Here is a 23,145-nt window from a genome sequence, read left to right as displayed (position 1 = left end):
GTGTCATAGTCTAGTGACTGTGGCGGTAGTTGTTCAAGGGTTGGACTCGATGATCTCTGAGGTCCCTTCCAACCCAGCCTATTCTATGATTCTATGATTCTATATGCCCTGGGCATATATAATGCTCTAAATGAAAACGAAAAACATAAACAAAAAACCCCAACCAAACAAAAAAACAGCCAAACACAGTAAAAAACCCACCCTGTATATACAAAAGTACTTTTACTCTATCTTTGAATTTATTTTATTATTCATCTGGAAAGGATTTCACTTTTATAAAATTTGTTTAAGCACAGTTTATTGTAGGATACAGTCTGGATGGAATCAATATGCTGAGCAGTAACTTGCTGACTGCACGATTTAATTAACACTATCTTGTTCCTTCCTTCTAAACCCCGGCTCCTCAGAGCAGGTCTTGTGTCATCCTGAGTGTTCATGATTCACCTATTAGAGACAGCTGCCAAACCTTGTAGGATTTCTTTTTCACATTGCATTACAAATAAAAACAATACATTATTAACTCAATGATTTTAGTAGAAGTAAAACTAAACAAAGCCCGTATAAATATCAAATCCAAATAACTCTACCTAAGAAAGAAGTAACAAGCAAAGAGGACATTAATTCATATCTGACCACCTCTACCCTCAAAGACCAAAATCTTCTTTAAGGAGCTAGAACAGATGTTATTGATACAGTATAAAGCTCTGGAGTTTTTTCATTTCTGTGGCAAGTTAGGCATGTGTTCCTACTATGTTTAGTTCATCAAATAATTAATATCAGAATAAACTAAATCTAAGTGGCTTCATAATGGAACAGCTTAGTTAAATCACTGATAACCAAATGGGGAAGACAGAAAACATTAAATATTACAATTTAAAACGTTCTAATATGCCTTTTTATAGAAAAAGTAATTGCAAGGATGTTAAATATTCACACTGCAAAGCAGTTCTGAAAAATTTCCCATGTTAAATTTGTCCCACATAATGTTTCTATTTTCTAATACTACAACACAGTCCAAGAAATATCTGGGTTTGACTTGCCTTTTGATGTTAATGGAGACTATGAGAAAACCACATCAAAGAAAAAAATATCTCAAAGAATTACCAACTTTATTTTTCCATCTTGATACAAGATGACCACTATTGAGTTTGTGGTGACCTCACTGTGACTATCCAATGAGCTTGTAACGCTTCACAGTGAAGCTTTTTGCTTTATGCTAAACTGAATTAACTATTTGAAATTAAAAATATGTGCTTTTATCATTTCACAAACATTTGATTGTGATACTTAATTCAATGCAAGCTTTGTCTTCAGTTTCAAAGAAGATATATAGACCAACTGAATCATAGTTACTGTGATGACATGGCTTTACTGTTAAGGATAGAGACAATAATCCTTTTGCAATGGTAAGGGATCCACGTAGGTCATACTTCTAAGGGAGTTTATACCCTGGCATAGTAATGCAATATATGCTCTGCTAATCTACAGACTCTGATATTTTTTGACCTAAGCTGTCTCCCTAGTAATCAGGCATACCGGTGTTAAACTTTTTAAAACAAAAGTACTTATTCATCTAATAAATGACATCATTATGCTTTGAGAACATGAAAAAGATTTAACTAAATTTCTAGGTTTTATTTAAAGAAATCATTAGGCTTTAAAGAAATATTTGACATCTCTTTGGATTTTTACTACTTTGGCTATTAAAATATTTCTTTACTGTGACACTTTGCATATAAGACAATTTTTTCTTTATGGACATTTCTAAATTTTTGCTATATTTCTACTTCATTCATAACACTACAGCTTAGACAGGAAATGTCATTTTCAGCTGTCTTTATCTTCATTGTCATCAGCTGGTATCAGAAAGTTCCTCAAATGCTCAACATTAACACAAGTTCAATTATATTCCTCTTCATCTTTTTGTATTCATGTGAATGTAGTGACACCTGTGAGGTATTGTAAATTTCAAGGTTGTCTGTCAGTTATTTCAAGCAACCAGATAGCTATTCAAAATTTATCTTCTGCTTCATTGGATTTGAAGCCTACAGTCTCCCTTCTTTCTAGTGCTTTGCAAATATACCAGCATGGATGAAAATCAGTTAAATAAATAATATAGCTTATTCCCATCACTGGAAGAAACTGCAGGTGGGTATATTTTACAGACCAAGGAAATTCCGTGTTTCCACATGCAGTGCTCATGGAGAAAGTATCATACCCACATCTGTGTTTAGCCAAATAAAAATCAGGCAATAGAATGCAGCTATGTACATGTACAACCATTTGCTTTTTCATTCATTTATTCATTAATAACTCCAATGCTGAAACTGGTATATATAATTTGAAATAAAAGCCTATTATTTTGAAAAGGCAGATGTTTATATACATCTTTGCAGTCAAATATGTCAGAACAGCAGAAGCATGTCATCTGCTAATGAGTTTTTCAGTTTTGTTTCAGAAGCCCACAGAGAAATGTCAGGATAATTCTCTGTAACCTATAACAAGCTGTGAAGTGAAAACCTGATGGACACCAAAATTTTAGTGTCTTAGTAATAATATCTTTCTATGGCAGAATTGAAAAGAGAAAAGTAGAATCTCCTTTGTTTTTTCATGCTTTCATGCAATGAAATGTTTATTGAACCAATGAAATAAACTAGCAGATAAAGGCATCTATTGAGACCTTGCAAAGTGCTTTGGGTTTCTAGGTGTTCATAGAGTTAGGTTGAGCTTGATGACCTTAAAGGTCTTTTCCTACCAGAACGATTCTGTGATAGACTGTGATCAGTCTTAAGCTTCAGCCAACATTTAAGAATAAGTGGCAACTGGTAATTACCCAGTTTAATCAGTCCAAGTGTTCTCTCAATTCATTTTTAAATAGTGCCAGTATTTCCTCCTATCTTCATGTAATCTAATATAGTTTCAATGTATCTGTGAAAATCTTGTCTCTAACAAGATACCTCATCACTCTCATGAATCAAATATCTGTTTTCAATACACCACTCCTAACAGCAGCTGGAAAATTAGTCTTTTTTCATTGACAAATACATATTCCATAAGGAGTCTTACAAGACCTTCAATAGTATATGACTTGTACATACACCTTATATTAATAATTTAAAAAAAAAAAAACTTTCTTGACAAGAACAGACAAAAAAAGAATGAAGTAAAAATAGACAAAAAGGACAAGGAAGAGATAATAGTTTGTTGCAGGCCTTGTAGGTCACATCATGGTTGTCCTGTCCAGTATATCAAATGAAAGAATTTGAGAGAAAGCAGAGCTTAGGAAATACATGGATTTATTTACTAAGTTATATTGATCAAAAAATAAAAATAAAAAAAGTACATTCTGCCAAAAATAGGCCTTAGGAAGCTTCTTCGCTTCATAAAAATAGTTTGTGCTTCTGCTTTCCCAAGTTTCTCTCAGGTAGTAGCTAATCAAATAGAACAAAGAAAACATTTCACCTGTAGCTGTTCAGAATATTCTGTTCCATTGTTTCAGCTGGTGACTTATGCTTTAATGACCTCCATCATAGATGAACATGATTTGGAACCAGCGTTCCCATTCCCATCTCACTGTAATAGTGTGAAATAGCTTTCTTCTTCATCAGTGCTGTCCATAGCAAATAATTACAGGAGTCTTCTGCTCAGTTATCTGTATTTTCAAAGAACCCTGGATCAAATACAAAATCTTAGTATCATTATTGTAGAAAGCTCAAGACCATAAAACTTATAAGGTTATTCCCAAGAAAATAATCCTCCTAAATGTCTTTAGGTTGCTGTTACTCAATTTAATCTTCTGCAGTCATGAAAGATACTATAGCAATGAGGAAGAAGATCAAAAAGCATGATCAAATAAGATACTATCTACTTCAGAGTAACGAAGAATCAAACTAAACTGTAAAGAAAAATTTAAAACTTACAGGGGAATAAGGAGCTAGGGCCAAGGAAATCATCTGACAGAAGAAATCTGAAGATGCTGTTAAAGCAAGAAATATGGACTTCCTAGCAGCTTCTCTAGAGAGAGTGCAATGGTGCTAGTGCTGGCCAAGAGCAGATGCCTACTGAATGGAGACTTCTTCAGGCCTGAAAGTCTCAGTGGTAGTGGGTTTTCTAACTGTAGTGTGTAGACATGATTGCTTCTATTTTGGTTTGCTAACAACTGATATGGAAGAAAGGGGATTTATTGTAGAAGGGTAATTTTTCACAAATTAGGATGATTTTTAGGATATTTTGATGAGATTTCTGGTGTTTCTCAGATCTTGTACCCTCTCTCTGAGCTATTTCTGTGTTGAGTAAGGAGTGGACAATGTATGGATCTGTACATGACCTATAATCATAGCAGCTGACTTCTTTATTCTTTTTATTTCCACATGCCAGAAAGTGTTTCCACTGACTGAGCATGCCTGCTTACCTGTGACACTGTCAGAGCATGATGTTCCCAATTTAATCTGATTACTGAATCTCTATGAAGCAGAGTAGTCTTCCTTCAATCCTAGAAATGGTCGTTTGGCAAGATCTTAATAAAAGGTAGCCTTTTTAAAACCATGTTCTTGGTCTGGTTTTCCAAGAAACAGCCAAGAGAGCCTGATGCTCTCTTCATAGTGTCTGATGTTTGAACCTATTGCTCTTTTGCTTTACATTAAATGTGGTAAAGGGGAAGACTGCTCAAGTACAAGTAGGAATAAACAGAACATCATGCATAGAAATGGCAAAGGAGATGCAAACAGTAGAAATTAAATGAGAGCATTTTATCAGCCTATACGTCTCCAAAAAGTCTAGTCGGGTTAAGAGGCAGACCATCAAGTCATCCAAATACAATCCCTCAAGTGTAAAGAATAATTTTCTCTTTGGCCTGTGGGAAGTGAGCTAAAGAGGAAGCACTGCTTTTGGAGGTTTATGTAAATGCACCTCAGGTAACTAACTTAAGAAGAGTCCAAGTTTAAAAACTATCTGCAGGCATTTGTAGAAGGCATTGATGTCTTAGGTAAAATAAACTATTTCTAGTGTTCTTTTGTCATCTCTGATGCTTCTTTAGCACCGTAAGAGCCATATATTTAGCCACCTTCTTGTCAATGACCAAAGTGGTGATTTGGGTTGTTTTTTTTTCAACTAACTGATAGCAAAATGAAGTGTTATCACCCCAATGTCAACTGTCCATTTAATTGAATTTTAAAATAGAAAACATTTTTAACCCTCAGTAATCCTCTTCCATACTACTAGGTGTTCCTTTAGAAACAAATAAACAAGCAAACAGACACATGTATTCAGGTTATCAAAAAAATAACAAAAAAATCCAAGAAAATCACAGGAAAATCCTTAAAAACAGTAGCATTCTCAGATAACACTATGCTCTATATTCTCTTATCTCAAGGGGGGTGGGGGAATGGAGATAATACAACTAAAACTATGCTTGAAAAATAACTTATTTAGCTTTAAATAAATTCAGAAGAAAACATTTCCTTTCCCTTGTTTTAGCCTTACAAATAAACTGCAAATTTTGTTTACTGGATGGCATAAAAACAGATGGGATATATACTATCACCACTGAAACTAAATCCACTCTGCCACTGACTTCAGTTTTCTTTTGTGTTAAGCAAGATCAGGGAGCCTTGGAAGCTTTTCAGGGCTGCTTTAATCAAGCCTCTGAAACCAAAAGAAGATTTCCTTTTGTGTCTCATCTGTTAGCTATTAATTCTTTACTCTGTGGGAGTTAACTGCTACATGTCTGCTTTATTTATATTTAGCAAATAACTAAAACCAATTTATCTCTTAATTAATTGAGTGAGCAATTTGTGTGTTTGGCTGGTTGGTTGTTTTTTGTGTGTTTGTTTTGTGGTTTTTTTTTAAAGTCATTATGAAAGCTACATGAATTCTCATGCCCAGAAGAATGAAACCTCAGGTTTTAAGGACTAATTAGCTCAGTTTTGTCATAGATCTGTGAGATCCAGAAGTACCAATTACCTTCTGTCTCCTAAAATATATTGAACTTTGAAGATAGATGCCAACCTCTTGTCGTCCAGATGGTACCTTAGTTTAACATTGCTGTATACCACTGACCTTAGTATATGCAATTTAGTGATGACGTTTCTTGGATACTGAGAAAGCTAGCCTGCTAAGTACAAATAAAATAAGTAGATTTCTCCTTAGACTATGACATGCTTTCACCTGAGGAGGAAGAAAGTCTGTTTATTTCAGGAAACTTAATCATAGTTCTCCGACATACATTCCTTCTATTTAATAGAAATTAACTTCCTGGTAGAATAAATGTTATTAGTAATTATGAACACTATACATACAGGTCAGGAGTAGGTAGTTACCAAAATCATTATTGCATTACTATAAAACTATTCAGATACATATGAATATTTTTATACTTCAACACTGTCAGCCAACCCAGAGCTGCAACACTGCTGTAAAATAAGCTCAGAATTTCCTGGAAAAGCCAAGGCCCATATACATTGATGCTGCCTTGATCAGCTTAACTGGTTATAGGAGCGGATTTTCACTTTAACTGCCACAAAATTTGTAATAGCTAGGAGTGTATATTTGAGTATGTGTGTGTGTGAAAAGCACATGCTTGTTCCTCCTTCATTATGTACTACATGAAGCAATCTAAACATGAAGATAATATATATCTTTATTTAGAAACAAAGAAAAAAATACGTTTCTTTGCACCTGTGAATAGATCAGTGATGTTCATGCAGCTTTTCTGTCTTTTTTAAACAAACAAAACCCATTCACTGCTCCTTTCCTTGCCATGCCTTCCTCTTCCAGACATTGCTGCAATTGTATTAACATTTGAATGTTAATTAACATTTGAATTAACATCTAAAGCAAATATAAAGTATAGCAACTTTTCTGTGTCAGAGATTATATTAGAAGTTTCTTCAAGAAAGATTCTACTAACTGATTGACAAGAAGACTCAACTCTGTCCTGAAGAAACAGATGGCTCCAGTTATCTTTTTTATGTGCATGGTTAAATACACAAATGCTCCTTACTAAATCTGGGAGACATAATACAGTCTCCCACACAACAGAGAGGCTTGAAATAGGCCTTGATATTTTTAGAAATGGGACCAAAAAATGATGGTGTAAAGTCTATGTTTCACTTTTCTGCTTGAAAATACCTTGAAGACATATTTTGACGTGGAGTATCCATTGGCATGATGCAGCAATAAGGAATAAATTTTCTCTTTCGGAGTAATGCATTGTAAAACTGTCCAGCCACTAACTTATACATTAGTGTGTCCAAGGTGACATTGGCCAAAAATACCTAACATCAGGGCCTGAAGGATATCTGGGCTCTTAACTGACACTTCAGAGGAAGTTAAGGGTCTTTTTAATTGTAAGCATCTGGGCACTAATGACTTAGAGATCTGATTTTCAAAAATAACAAGTAATTAGAAGCCCAGGCTGAGCAGAATTGTAATTAGTCTGAGGTTCCAAAGGGCCATATTTTGAAGCTACTGAAATATCTTTAGTTGCAGCTGACCAATTAGTGAGATATCAAAAAGAATAAGAGGTGTAAAAGAATAAGAATTCACTGTAAGACCAGTTTAATTTTCACTTCTGAAAATTGACCAGTGTTCCTATCTAAATGGAACATTTTTCAAGACATTAATAATCTAGTCATAAATTGTGTTCTTGAGCAATAAATACGTGTTGTCTGAAGCTTTAAAATACTGATTCTTTATCCTTTATATCCAAATACTCTGTTTATATCTTTCTTGAGGGATCAAAATGATCTAAAATTCCAAAAGTGATGCTGATCATCTTAAAATAAAACTGTATGGGACAAGTAAAACGCACATTACTGTGCAGGGAGCTGGTGAAGTTTAATTACAGTTGAAATTTACAAGTTTAATTACTTGTAAAATTCTTTGAGGTCTCAGGTAAGAGGGATTACAGAATTGCACATGATGATGATTATTGATTCTGGGAGCTGCCTGTGTTTTCAAGTAAATTGCACTGTTCTCAAGGTCTATTCAGTCGGCCTCCAACAGGTTTTCTCTGTTGTGTTCAGACAAATTTTAGGATGGAAGATACATGTGAATGTATGCTGCAAACTCACTCAGTTACTGTCTGTAGTAATAGGTATGCATTCCTCAGTGAAGCCAGAGAAAAAAATAAATGTTCCATTTAATTTAAGCTGCTAAAGACCAGAAAACAGGTGTTTTGATGACCACAGAATTTATATCATTTTCATGACAAGACAACACCTGCTTTTTCACTGCTACAAACAACCAATTCGCTTAAATGTTCATTACTCAGTAAACCACTGAGACTTGCATTGCAATCACTTCATCAAAGATGTGCTACAGGGAACAGGGAAGGGGAGAATTCATCATGATGCTACTGGCAAAAGTCATCTTGAATACAGATTAACATTCCCTTGATCACTGAGCTGGACAGCAGAGCAGAAGAGATAGGGCCAACTAGGTCAGAATACAGTGAGCATTAAGTATGGGGTTAGATAAGGCTGTGCTATGATGACTAATATTATAATGGTACCATGGATGCTCAGCTCAGGTTGCATCCTTTGTCTTTATTAATCCTGGGGTAACCATACCATTAGCTACTCTCCTGCAACGTGACAGAGAAATGCCTGTGCCACTTGCAAGTATGTCTGGGAGCCAAATTCTCTGCCTGCTTCTGTGTGTTTTTGACCCACTGCCACTCTCAGAGGTAACATATTCTCAAAGTGTTCAGTAGGAGGTAGTAGGGACAGCAATCAACTACCTAAACTTAGGCATTCTGGGCTACCCAAGATACCCAAGAGGAGGTTATGAAGCAGCAGAAGGCAGATGACACTGGGAGTGATCCACGGTTAGGGCAACCGATCCCCACACAATTTGCCTTGAAATATTTCAAGGCACTGCAAAGGAAGCCCAGCCAGTGAGAGCCAACATAATTTGATGATGACTGTGAAGCACAAGAGGTAGTGCTGAGGGTGGAAAATGTGTCCGAAATACCATTGTGGTGTTTGCAGTATCCAGATGTTATCCAGAACAGTAAAAGCTCACAGCATGTGCAGCCATAAGCAGTTCCAGATGATTCTTTCTACAAACTCCTAAAATAATAGTTCCCCACCTTGCAGACATTCCATCCTGGATTTGGGGAGGCATATTTCATTTTTTTGCATTCCCAAAATGTATGATTGTATTGGATCATTTAACTTATTATTGTCTTTTGTGGTTGATTTTGTTGTAAGTACAGAAGTAGTTAAAGTCTTCATATTATATTTTTATATCTATTTCCAGGTGTTAAATATAGTAAATGTTCAGTTAGAAAATCAAGGGGAACAAAAAAGGAATTCTGTGGGAAGTGGAAAATGACAAATACAGTCAAAAAAGATGTGAGGTGAAAAAGATTTCTCTTGAGAATGTAGATTCAGGACGGAGAAGAGCTTTACTAAGGAAGTACACATCAGAGAACAGAACAAGAAGGAATCAGTCATAGCAAGAAAAATGTAAGTCACTCTTGGATCAAAGCCTGACATTAGTTTTTACATATTTTTACATTGCTTTGCACATAAATAATCCATAGTCCTACTTTAAGTTTGAAGAATACTATACTGCAATAACAAAAGTAGATGCATTAACAAATCAAAGCTTCTTGATAGCTCACAGGTACTTTAGATTTTACCTTTACTTTTCATTTACTTAATTATACACAGTGTTTCAGATACGATATGACTTTCTGAAAAAAACAGAGTCCAGGCTTGTAAATCAAGAAAAAAATTAAACCATTTGCCTTTGAAACTCTGTAGATAAATGTCACTCAGTTGACTGTGTAGAGTACCTGATCCAGTACTCTACAAGATCAGTACCTGCAGACGGACATCAGATGGAAGAAAATCTTCTTCATATCTAAGGACCACTGCTTTGAGTACTTGCATGGAATGAGGAGTATATGTATCAAATTTCTCGTCCTGATGTTAGTAATTTGGGTACTAAAATTACAATATAAGGCAAATAGGTATTCACAGTAAGGATGAGGATTGTACAGTCTAATCTAATGGTCATGGAATAAGGCAGAAAATAATCTACAATCTTGTGGCCTCACTGAATCGAGCAAATGGGAAGTTCATTCAGTTACTTTTTCTCTCTCATGCTTTTCTGTTTCAGAATAATTTTTGTCCTTTGTTTTCCCTCTTTTTCATTCTCTCCTTCAGTACACTGTCCAGTGAGAGTGAGCTCTCAGAGGAGAAACTGAAAAATATTGTAATATCAAACAATATTTTAAGTCAGTATCTCAGTTGTATGAATCAGGAAACAGTGAAAAATTGTAACAAGACCCATCTTTCTTAAATTTCTTCCCTATGTCATTACTAGATGTTTAAACTAGATAGAAAAGAAATTAACTTTGACATAAAGAGATAAATATTTTGTCATGTCCTGAAACAAAAGTAAAGAAAGTAGGTCAAGGTAGTGTGGCAGATTTTGTTGTGTGTATAAAAAGCCAAGTGCTTAAGTAGACACTTAAGTGTGGGATTTTTCTAGGGATAAGTTTAAATACTTTACTAGCACTTCTCACTGGATAATGAAAGTGATACTCCTAAAAGTATACCATGCTCTGGTAATGCCTAGACAGCTCAGAATTCAAGGTGTAGACCCACCTACAAAATACAAAAAAATACATGTGACCCATTTTTTCAAAGAGTACCATAGCATTCAACACTGAGACCTAAACCCGGGTTATAAATCCAGTCCTATATTGTAAGTTTCATTTTTCTTTGAGTAGAAAAAGCAGACACTAAAATCATAGGATAAAAAGAATACATTAGCTATTTAAAGTAAATGGAAAACCATATAGATTGATTGAAATTCAGCATTTGACTGAGATAAGAGTCCTCGGACTACAAATCATGGGTTTTCCAGGGTAAAAAGAAGAACTGCATTTGATTGCCTGTGCTCAAGAGCTATTTAATGTGAACTACAGGAGATGGTCTACATTGCTGTACACTGAAATGAAAAAGATGCATAAAGACAAGCCCCTTGTCACTAAAAGACAAAAGGCCAGAGGCAATTATTATTAAATCTCTGTGACAGCAAGACAAAGATTAAGTTCTGCAAGCACAAAAGAGATTGGAAAATATTAAATAGAGGCCAGTAGAAAACACTCAGCACAGAACCAGGTGTTGTGCACTGAAGCAAGTAAGAGAAAACATTGTCCAAAGAAAATATATAACTAAAGTGGTATTGTGTCTAAACATACAACTGGCATTCAAATGTTTTCTCATTCATGGGGTTTTGTCACACTGGCTCATTATAGGTCAGATGGTCACCACAGTATTCTATGTACTGGTATTTGCTATGCAGAGATGCAGTTAAAAGTACCTTGAGTCTTATGTGATCCACTAAATTATAGATTATATTATCCACTATTGAAAATGGCTTTGCAAATAGCAACTACCATGGAAGATACAATTTTCAGAATATCTATACATAGATCTTTCTAGTGTTCATGCTGAGAATGGAGAGAAAATTCGCAAAGGATAATAATGGGATTTTTTATATAGCAAATGGAACAAAAACATTTTATAAGTGAAAAAAACACCAACTAAAATCAAGAAAGACAAAAAGCAATAGTTACTTCTTTATCCCCCAAACATACATAAATATTACATGTTTTGCAAGTGCTTTAACAGTATTTATCTCTATGTGATCATGAAATACAATCCATACACACAGTCCTTAAAAATAAGCATGGCATCAGTTTGTCTCACTGAAGCACAGTATTTAGTGAGTATCTAGTTCTCCTGGCAAAACACCAATTGAGTATTTACATTAACCTATATAGAAGTTCAAGGTTAGCTTCTTTCCTGAACCAATCCTGAACAAATCTACTGTAAGTGTAGCTATAGGATGCAATTATTCTGCTTTAATATACAGAAGCAGGGTTTTGTACTTTGCTTGCTATCGAAATCGAGTACATCAGTAGTTTCTTCCACCAAAGATAATTACTTCATTTCCATTTATTACACTTAATAATGATAGATTATAGTGGGATGGTTTGATTCAAAATAGTCCACTATTTCTTCTTCTATTCTCAAAACTCTAGTCATGTTTCAATACAGAGATTGAAATCCACACTCGTCCTCTTTTAAATTGCTAATTTTCTTTTATAATGTTTTTCAGAAGGTTCAGAAATGCAGTGTTTTCCTTACAAATCTTCAATATAATTCCTCAGTTTTACACTGTTGAGTAATTTCTGCCTTTGGTAAAATAGTCTGGATTTTCGATTTTTCATCCTCTGTTAGAAGCTGTTTTGATAAATATTTGAGGTATTTGATATATTCAACATATTTGATAAATAGAGTGGTAAACCTGTTAAGGATCACATACACTTGGATTTACATTTGACAGGTTTATCCCTTAGCCTAGTTCAAGTTCTAAAAGCAATTCTAAGAAATTCTTTGTGTTTTCTAGAAGCTTACTTACACATAGGCAAGCTTGATTTCAGCAATTTAGACCTTGTTAAAATTAGCTATTTTATATAGGTACTAGAGAGTAGTATAACTGTTTTCACCAAGCTAATTATGAAGTTTTCATAGTCTTCTTACCATAAATATGGTCCCCAAAGTGCATGTAGATCAGTACTAGTGAAAATAAGAAATAAATAACTTTAATCAGGAGAAAAGTAGTATCATAGGACAGTAGTTCATGATTTAAACTCAACTTTAATGCTGGAAATAAACCAGTAATTTTATGCATGTGGATGTTCTGATTTAATAGTCAGAGCATTGATAGTTAAACTATTAAATCTTCACTGTCCAAATGGATGTCACTAGCATTAATTCTTTTATCTCTTATTTCCACCAATATGGAATCATGAATTTTACTAGATTCAGAGCCCTAAAATTGGAAAGGGAGTTCTAGTCTTGGAACCTCTTTCAGATTAAACATCTTGCAGAGTTTGAAAACAGTTGAGAGCTAGGCCCCTGGCAATACTGTTTAAAATTCAAACAGAGAAACCAGGACTGCATGTCAGCCTGAATGTAAACTGAAGGAGAGCAATAAAGCAGAACATCACTACCAGTAATTTTTGGTTGCTGGTATAGTGCCCTGAATAAATTATAAATTTTTATTTTAAAATTAAATCCATTGCTGCCATAATGTATCAAAAGCAAATCCAAATGGATGCAAAACAATCAAAGCCAAAAGCACAATGAACAATCACAAGTATGGTAACCTGACAAGCCAAACACAGAGTGAGGATAGTTTACAGGATCCCTTATAATGGTGTACAGACATGGATCCACCACTTGGAAGAAACATATGCAGAGTCAGGGGAAGCAGCAAAACTTATGCAATGAAATGGTGGAATAAAATATGCTGATTGATAATTAAAAGGTTTGCCTTCTAATTTATCTATCCAAATTTATGTCTAGACACCGACATTACTAGTGTTTAAAATTGGGAAAGTCATATTTGAGATGAAACTAAAGAAAGAAACAAACCCAGGCATGCTTGTCTGTTTCTAGATGATTCCCAAAGAAGCTGAACTGAATCATGCCTGAGTGAAAAATTTTGAGAAAGAAATCCTGCCACTGGAATAATTTATGCACTAGAGCTCTACTAGCATGAAGATGCAGAAAAAGTGAAATTCTAATAATTTTTCTTATAAAGATTAAAAAAATGTTTATTTATCCTTAACCTACCAAGCTTTTGGCCTTTTAGCTGCATTATACTCACTGCATAAATAGTGTAAGAAAACAGGTGTGAAATGTAATCAAAAGGAATGGGATGCTAGGAGAGTCAAAACATCAGAATTGAGCTTATCATCTCACAGATAAACTGCATGAAGAACACTGTTAAACTCTTACTTTGCATGTCAGTAGCATCAATTAAAATTAATTTGTTTGGTGGAATTTCTGATATGATTTCCAATGATAAGTGAGGCAGCAAATTTACTCATTCTGAAGAACCCACAGAATAAATTTAAAAATAATACAAGTATGTTCAGATAAGGAATTTAATAAAACACTGTGGATATTAAACAACATCTGTTACCTTAAAATGCTGAATGAATCACAGAACAGTGCAAAATTCTGTTATATAAATATATCATATTTGGTAGGGTTTTTACAAGTGAAATCCAAGTTCAGAAGTCATGTGATAAATTTCAGTAACCTTTTTAAAGCAAAATAAGGTGAACCCTAGACACACACAAAAAATGTAAAAGACTATCACTTCATTCATGACTAAAACTGGATATTATCACATTTCTGATCACTTCAACCTAGACATGTTGTTTTAGAATGGACAGATCCACCACTCCAAGCTGTCACAGCAAAGTGGGAGCAGTGAAACTATTTTGAGTGGTAATCTCCAAATCCATTCCTGTCCTTGATGCATATAGGTAAACACAGTAGTCATGATCTTCCTCTGAAAATTACAATATTTTCCTGCATATAATACCAGGTTATAAAAAAAGTTTAATTTATTGGTGTATGCAGGTAGTACAAATTTATCCACCAGGACCCTTTCTCATCATGAAAAGAACAGGTTTCTCTGCTCTTTCTGGTGTACAGCATGATTGGATTACCTAAGTATATTCCTTATCTTCATACTTCTGATCCAGAAACGTTATATATGAGGCTTCACAATATCTGGAAAATGAATTATGTATATGACAATATGGCACATATTACAGTCAGCTGATTTCTAGTGTCTGCACTTCTTCTTCTGTCATCACATGCTGGGATCAAAAATAAACTTGTTTTTCTAAAGTTGCTTTGGTCTTGGGCTTTTCCTATTATCACTGGGAAGGAATTACTTTAGCTTTTTCCCCTAACAAATACTATTTACAAACACCATGAAGTTATGTGTAAATCACCAAAAATTGCCTGAAGCAGACAGAGACCAGGGGAAGGTGCTGTCTCTTCAGAAAACAACTGCTTGATAAAGCTAAAAGTTTAACAGCTTGAATTTCTTTGGTGTTTGTTTTGTGTGTTTTTGTTATGTTTTGGTTTGGTTTTTATAAGGAGTAGCAAAGGTTAGAAATTACTGTTAAGTTGATTAGTATTCATCACTCTCTGATTTAACTCCTGTGCCAGTTCTAATGTTTATTTGATACTGATGATTCTTATTATGGATGACTTGCTAGGGAAGCTGGTCAGCTTCAGCCAAGATACTGAGTTGGCACATACCAGGTATTTTAACATTATAGCAATTTTTTCTGGCTTATCAGATGCCACAGACCATTCTTTCTCACAAATTTTTCTGAAGCTGATCTTTGGCCTGACCACTTTGTAAAACAGCACAGCGCGAGTCAGGGCAATCCCAAGCACAAATACAGGATGGGCAGAGAATGAATTGAGAACAGCCCTGAGAAAAAGAACTTGGGGCTGTTGATTGATGAGAAGCTCAACATGAGCTGGGAACTCTGTATTCTGGGCTGCTTAAGAAGAACCAAGGTCAGAAGGTTGAAGGAGGTGATTCTTCCCCTCTACTCAGCTCTTGTGAGACCCCACCTGGAGTACTGGGTCCAGTTCTGGAGCTGTAAACACAGAAAGCACATGGAGCTGCTCAAGCAAGTCCAGAGGAGGAGCACAAAGATGATCAGAGTGCAGGAGAACCTCTCCTATCAAGACAGACTGAGAAAGCTGGACAGGTTCAGCCTGGAGAACAAAAAGCCCCAGTACTTGAAGGGGGCCTACAAGAAAACTGGGGTGGGACTTTTTACAAGGGTGTGTAGCAATATGTCAAGTGCTAATGGCTTTCAACTGGAAGAAGGTAGCTTTAGTTTAGACATTGGGAAGAATTTCTTTAGTATGAGGGGGGTGAAACGCTGACACAAGTTGCCCAGGGGAGTTGTGCTTCCCCCATCCTTGGAAAAGGCCATATTGGATGGGGCTTTGAGCAATCAGGTATAGTGGGAGGTGTCCCTGCCATAGAAACCAGATGAAACTCAAGGTCCCTTCCAACCCTGACCATTCTATGCTTCTGTATTTGCAAAGATGGCAATCTTTTTTGTTGTGTGTAGCTAGAGAAATGAATTTACCTCTCTTTATTTCTAATGTGGGAAGTTTCTCTGCCTGTTCCCCAACATATGTAATTTCCATCTCTATATATGGAGGTCTGTGGTATAGCACATATGCTGTCTTGAGTCAGCTTGGAACCATTCCATCTTCCACATCCCTACAGTATTCTTGAGAGGAATTGAACTGAATGCCTCCTTCTGTACTAATAAATATAGAGGGACCAGGGAACAATCCATGTTCTATCCTCCCAATGCAGCACCAGTGAACATGCATTTGTATTTTTTATTAATTAGCCCCAAAGAAGAGCCAAGAGGCTGTGCCAGCAGCTAAGCTGTGTGTGTGATTAGAGGGTGCAGTGCTGCAGTCACTTGCTGGCCCCCCTGGGAATCTGGCAAGACCCAGCTTTGAAACAAAATACATAGCCATGTGAGGTACTATCACAAAATAAAAGCTCCAAATAAAATCATAAAAAGCTTTGATCACAAACTGGAATGACCAGGTGCCTTCCCAAATACTCTAAAGGGACAGCTAGCATCCATTGAAGGTTGGTGAGGGCTCTTGATGTTCTACACTTCTTCTTGACTGAAAAAAAATAAAAATATTCAGGATTCTTTTTTAAATTACCTTAACCTTGAAAGTAACTATGGGCACAAATTACTGAAGAAAAAAAATAATTAATTTGAAATCCTTTTAAAAAATCTGAAAATAACCTGAAAAGTGCAAAGCCACCAATGCTACAGAGTTCAGTGACCAGTAATAACTATGATTCCACTGACCCATAGTAACAATTGACCTGAACTGGAACTAGCAACACTCAGTAGCACATTTCCAAGTTTTTTAATGTTCCATTCTCCAAGACACACAGACTCAAAAACATCTGTCTACTTCAAACAGTCCAGCTTTTAATCTGGTTATGTTTTTAGTGACAGTAAAACTATAATCATAAAACTAGAAGGTAATGAATGTAACGTCAAAAACTAAATACAAATCAATAGACAATTGTGCAAAAAATCAAAGGTAATTTTATGTCTTTGGAAAAACAAACCAATAAAAATATCAATATTCATTATGCTTTGATGTGTGGAAACAACTTTGTTTATGTTTATAAAAGCTGGTATGAGCCTGTGTAAAGCTGAAAGGCGAGAGATGGATGTTGCTGTTTCAGAAGTTACCCACTATTAGTAACATTTTTGTTGGACATATTAAACATACATTTCACACATATTTATATTTGAGGATCTTTGTACAACCACAAATTGGTTTCAGTATCAAGAAGATTTGTAGTTAACGCAGTATGAACCATTTATTTCAGATGCTGATCTTCTTTATTCAGTAAAACGAGTAGAGGTAATCCTTAAAGTTTCAGACTGATCAGATTTAAAGCAGTTAATATTGGAAAAAACATTTTCTTTTCCATAGTTCACTTAGTAAGTATCTCATCCTCCATTTTGATCTTCCCTTTGCAGAGTGTTTTTAAGGCTTAAAAAAATTACCTTTTATAAAATTAAAGATTCATTCAAGAAATGCATTTCAATGTCAATGACCACATGTGGAAAACTGCCCTGAATAATGAGCAGAAAATACTACAAGGAGTTTTTTTGTCTCTCTCTGTGTTTGTAGCATGATGCACATAATTCAAACCAGATTGTATTAATTTTCCATTATTTTAGGATTCCTTGGATTGTTATTTTTTGCTATGCTGCAAGATCTCAATTTACTTACAATACATATTCTATACATAGAGGCACTGTTTGTTTATGTATATGTCAATTTGTGAAGAGATGTACCAGAAAGGCAATCTACCATGTAAAAGCTATTCCACTTAGCAGTTCAATGCTCTTGTTTATTGGTTGGACAACTGAAATAAAGCTTTTTATATCCCTGAGGAAAAGAAAAATACTAGCAAACATCTTGGTTATGCTGTTAACACTGCCACACTAGATGGTACATTTCTAAAGTAAAGTTTGAAATAGAAATTTACATTAATTGCTATTTCATTTACAATCCTATATTACCCTGTATAAGGAGGAAAAGGTTTTACCCTTGTATAGAGGCTGCTCATTTTCCCATGAATTATGCATTTCCATTTTTTTAAAAAAAAAAAAAGAAAATTGTTTTTTCCCTGAAGAAATACACTATATAAAGAAGTAAACATTAGATAATTTTATTCTATGCTGTAGGAAATGCCTTTTGACTTTTATTAAACTGCTTGCTGAGTTTCAGATTTCTTGAATTAAATGCTTATTATGTGGAGCCCTGAACATTTGCAGCACTGGGAAGAGGGAAGAAGTCAAACACTAAAATATGACTTTTCAATACTGCTTAAAAAATTCTTGAATTTATCAAATGAAAGTATGATCTTATTGTAACTAAAAATTTCAATCATCATTATCCTACAAGTTATTTTCACTAAATTGTATATGTATGAGAAAAAAGTTTCGTCTGGTCAATAAAGCTAATAGTCAAAAAAAAAAAAAAAAAGTGTGCAATTAATTTTTACTTTCTTAAACTGTTAGGGATAGATCACTATTTCTTTATTTTTTCTATCAGATGTAATTATTCTCTAAAATGATTGTGAGGCAACATATGTAAATACTTGTTGATTATCAATTTGTGAGTAGTGTATTGGTATCATCCAGTATCATTCAGCATCAAAATATACTGCTAATGATTCTGAGAATGTTTTAAAGTCACATAGGCAATGTAACCATTGTGGCTACAGATTCAGCACTCTTTGTCTATACTTTTTTCTCTATACTTTAAATATCTGTATCTGAGCCACTCACTCTAGCCCACATTTTCACTTGGAAGAGAAACAGACCCGTCCAGAGATAAATTTGTCTCAATTGTTTTAGAAGCCTCTCTCTTACACTTATATCCCTCAGAATTTTCTAGATCTCAGGGAAAAAAAAAAAAAAAAAAAAAAAAAAAGTTTCTAGACTAGATGACTGATCTTCAAATACCAATGCTAGAACAAGTAAATCCCGCTCTTTTTAATGAGCAATCACTTTCTGCTACATATGAAAGCTGAAGAACCAAGTCGTATGATTTTGATGTGACCAAATGCTTTTACAAACCCAAGAAAATCTGTATTTGGATGAGCCTCTATAGGTTTGGCCATTTTTTCAGCTCCGCTGAGTGAACCCAGAGCCTGTGCAGAGAAAACACTACTGTCTCTTATCTTGATAGGAAGGTGAGTGATCAGAGTGACAGTATGAAAAATAAGGCCACTATTAGCTGCAAGATTTCTGAAGCATACAGCCAATATAGTTTCCCATTGTGCAAAAAGTTGACTATGAATTAAGTTGTTTGGTTTTGCTACCTCCATTCCATCACAAACATAAAAATAGTAAATCCCACTGAGACTGGGTCAATTTGCTTGTGCCAACTGAAGAAGCAATTTGGCCCAAATCCCAGATCATGTAGTAATTATTCTATGTTCAGCAAAAAAGATTTGTAGGTTCTTTAAAAATTTTCATGAGCAAGGAACAATATTTATATTAGGGAATTAGAGCTAAAAACTTCATTAAGAATCTCACAGATCTGATTTTTGGCATCAGGATGTTGTAATTTCAGCTCAGAAGCCATGGCTTAATGAAAAGTCAATTAAAAATCATCTACGTATTTCTGACATTCTCATAACTTGCAGGCATTATGTAGAAAGTGAGTCGTCAGAAGCTGGAATGTTATACCTGAACTAGTATGATAAAGACAACAATGAATGTGTTACAGTATTAATAATTTTTCTCATATCATATTAGTACTTCACCTGAGCCTGTGCTTTGGCTCGTACCAAACAAAAATTGTATCATTATTATTTTAAGCCTTACACAAGAAATCAGTGTAAGCAAATGTTAATACACTGCATAACACAGTGTAAGAGACACTGGTAAAATGTTCTGAAATATAATCTCAGTTAAATCTTTCCATCCTATTTACCTTTGGAAAATTATGCTTAGTAAAGAAACTTCAAATCAGTTTTTCTTTTGCAAATTAAGTTGTGGTCAGACTAGAAATATATTGAAGGCAATTTTTCTCACTGCTGGAATATTTCAACATTTTTCCAGGTTAAAAAAAATAGACATGCAAAACATATGCAAAATCATATCTAAAGAACTCATACTTTTACAAATCCTCAAACGAATCTGGGGAAGAAGTTGGTCAAATGTACCACATGTAGTTAATTCAGACACTTCAGGAAGCTTTTTTTGAAAACTATTTTCTCTGCCAGTGACAGCTCAGATTTATGATACTTCAACTCAGTAGTCTCCAATAGATGCTAAGCTAACTAGACAGGAAAATCACATCCACCTTTGTCAGTCTTCCTATCAAATGTCATTTTGTCTCATGGGGTATTTCTTCTCAAGTTTAAAAGCCAGTTTCACATGTTGTCTACTTTCTTGTAAGGTTGTCTGACAGCAGTAGGGTTTTCCTCATGAAAGACTGTTGAGCAGAACCTTGCAGGTTCATCTTGCAAGAGCTTGCAAAAACCAGCCCTTTCTGAAAGGGAGATTTGAGTGATACAAACTCCAAGGTGTAATCCATTTTCCATCTCCACTTCTGCCTTACTCAAGCTGGATTTGGAGTTTTTTACTGTCTTTCAGTGTTACAAGGCAAAGCAGTGACAAGAGCCCTTTCGCTCTCTGTGCTAAGAACAGGACGATCATGCTAGGTCTGATCTACAGTGACATGGAATGTTCACAGCTTTCAGTACAAATGAAAGCACCAGATGCTCAGCAGTTCTGGAGGCAAGGTCACTATCTAATATTCATAGAGTCCTTCATAATGTAATTCACTATCCTGCACAGAAATTCAGGATGTAAGGCATTTTCCTTGCTGAGAAGCAAAGAATTAAAAAAGTTTATATTGCTATATAGTTAAAAGTATCTCCTTTACTTGCACTGCACCTCTTGCAGGTTAAACTCTTCAGAGAAGTAGCAGTCTGTTAGTCTTGTGACTTTCTCGGTTTTACTGTGACTAAGAATCAATACTAACACCAGTGCTTTCATTCAGTTTGGCCATTTCTCCACTATCTAGCTCAAAGGGCTTCAGTGACTAAAAGTATTAGGAAGTTTGTCAGTTGAATCAGAAGAATCTCATTGATGAAGACCCTCATACCACAATCTCCCTCAGTAAATCCAAAGCCTAAAACAGACAGCTTTGTGCTAGGTTGAGGGGACAGCATGTGTCCTGCATCCCCATCCCTTACAAGAGATTGTCAGAGTTGCCAGCCATGCCAAAAAATACTATTTGAGATGCCCTTTTAGAAATTATGGTCCTTGGAAACTCTTTCACCTGCCAATGGAACATTGCCCACCAAAACCAAAGCATTTCAGCTGAGTATAAATACTTGCTATGTCCACCTTAATAGTCAAATAAATACTTTATTTCAACATAGCAATAATGTACTTCTCCTGATATATTTATAAATAACTATAAATAAATTCATGGATGTTTGGACACTTGGTCACAGTCTTGTGCTTTGTAACTCACCTGAGGCAATTTGGGATCCCACATAAATACTCCTACTTGTTCCTTCTTATTCAGTAACTGCGACCAGAATCTTGGATGCAGTGCCAACATATGGACATTTTCAGAGATATGAAGATTTGATGCAATAAAACACAAATTAAAAAGATATGGTTAGCTAAATGTGATCAAATGGGACTAGGTTTATAAAGTGCAAATATCTTATCCCCAGAAAACTTAAACTGATATGGAAATATGATTAAATCCATTACTGTTTTCCTGGGATTTGGAAGGGGCTTTCCCTCAAAAAAAAATGCCAGGAATGACTGTGCCAAATTTGTTTCTCATATTCAGTGCTTCTTCTATCCCACTCCTTATGCCATATCCCATACACAGATGGAGTACTTCTTCTTAAACAGGAGATTTATTATACATATTAGTCTTTAAGGAGCTTTGAAGACTTTTTAGATGTTGCTGATGTCTAACAAAATAAAATATTATAGAAGTACCAGCTGCTCAAAAAAACTTTTAATTCTGCTGTTACACCTGTGGTTTAATAAAATGAAATGCATAAAGTGTAATGAAAACCTGATTACTACATAAGTAGAGGCATTGCCTACCCTATCAGATACCTCAGGGAAATGCAGTGGCTGTGATGGTTAAGAGGAATAGTACAGTAATGGGACAGTAATTTCATGAGCATAAGAGGAAAGGGAGATAAACTGAGGCATCAGGGAGTAAAAAAAAAGTTATTGATAGAATTTTGTAGGGACTTCAGATTCATTCACAAAAGGACTACTGACTCACTAAAACTAAGATTATAATCAGTCTATGAAATTCAAACTCCAAATATATATCAGTATGAGAATGTGACTGAAATCCAAATGAGTCAATATTTCTCTGTTGAAATTAGTAAAATTAGAGCAGATGTGAGTCAACTAAAAAGCATCTGTCATGACCAGCTAAACTAACTTAAACAGGATCAAGTTTATGGGCACCATCCACATTGAGTAATCTGCAGAACAGTGCATATGGATATGAATTCAGAAAAGGACCTTGGTAGCTATTTCTATCCAAAATTATACATGTTTGCACTGAACTGTATATACTGTATTCCCTGTTCTATTTGTGCTAGAATTGAATGGTAAAGATATAAACAATTCATAAGGGCAGTACATACTGAGTGCTTTCAAAACCACCAGAGATTAGTGAGTAATAAATATAGCCAGTTTTTTTGCTAGTACCCTAATTCTCTACTGTTTAAGTCACATGAGATAGCTGTGTTAGTGTCATTTTGCAGATGAAATGAGCATTAAAATCATAGTAGGTTCCAAAGCAATGCAGATGATTCCATTGCCACTGTCTTTAACAAGAATGTAGTAAAGCTCTAATTCAAACAAACTGTATTGCACTATTTATATTACAAGGATGGAAGATATGAGACAAAGGAATTAATATGCTTTTTTACAGCCCTGTAAAGGAAATCAATCTTCAAAGCTTTTGGCTTTAATATGCTTTGTTTTGCTCTATTCTATTCCACTTGTGCTGCTCCCCTCATCCTCACAACATTCAAGAATATCCCAAGAGTTACAAAACAGTATGTTCTCTATGTTGCACTTAGGATTTGCTTTTGAAAGTTGCAGTATTACAAAACACTTGGGCACAGGGCTGGTTTTGGGTAGAGATT

Source organism: Heliangelus exortis, chromosome 1 (genome assembly GCF_036169615.1).
Source record: "Heliangelus exortis chromosome 1, bHelExo1.hap1, whole genome shotgun sequence".
NCBI classification, from domain to species: Eukaryota; Metazoa; Chordata; class Aves; order Apodiformes; family Trochilidae; genus Heliangelus; species Heliangelus exortis.
The sequence above is the reverse complement of the archived record's forward strand: the minus strand, read 5'-3'. Positions refer to the sequence as shown.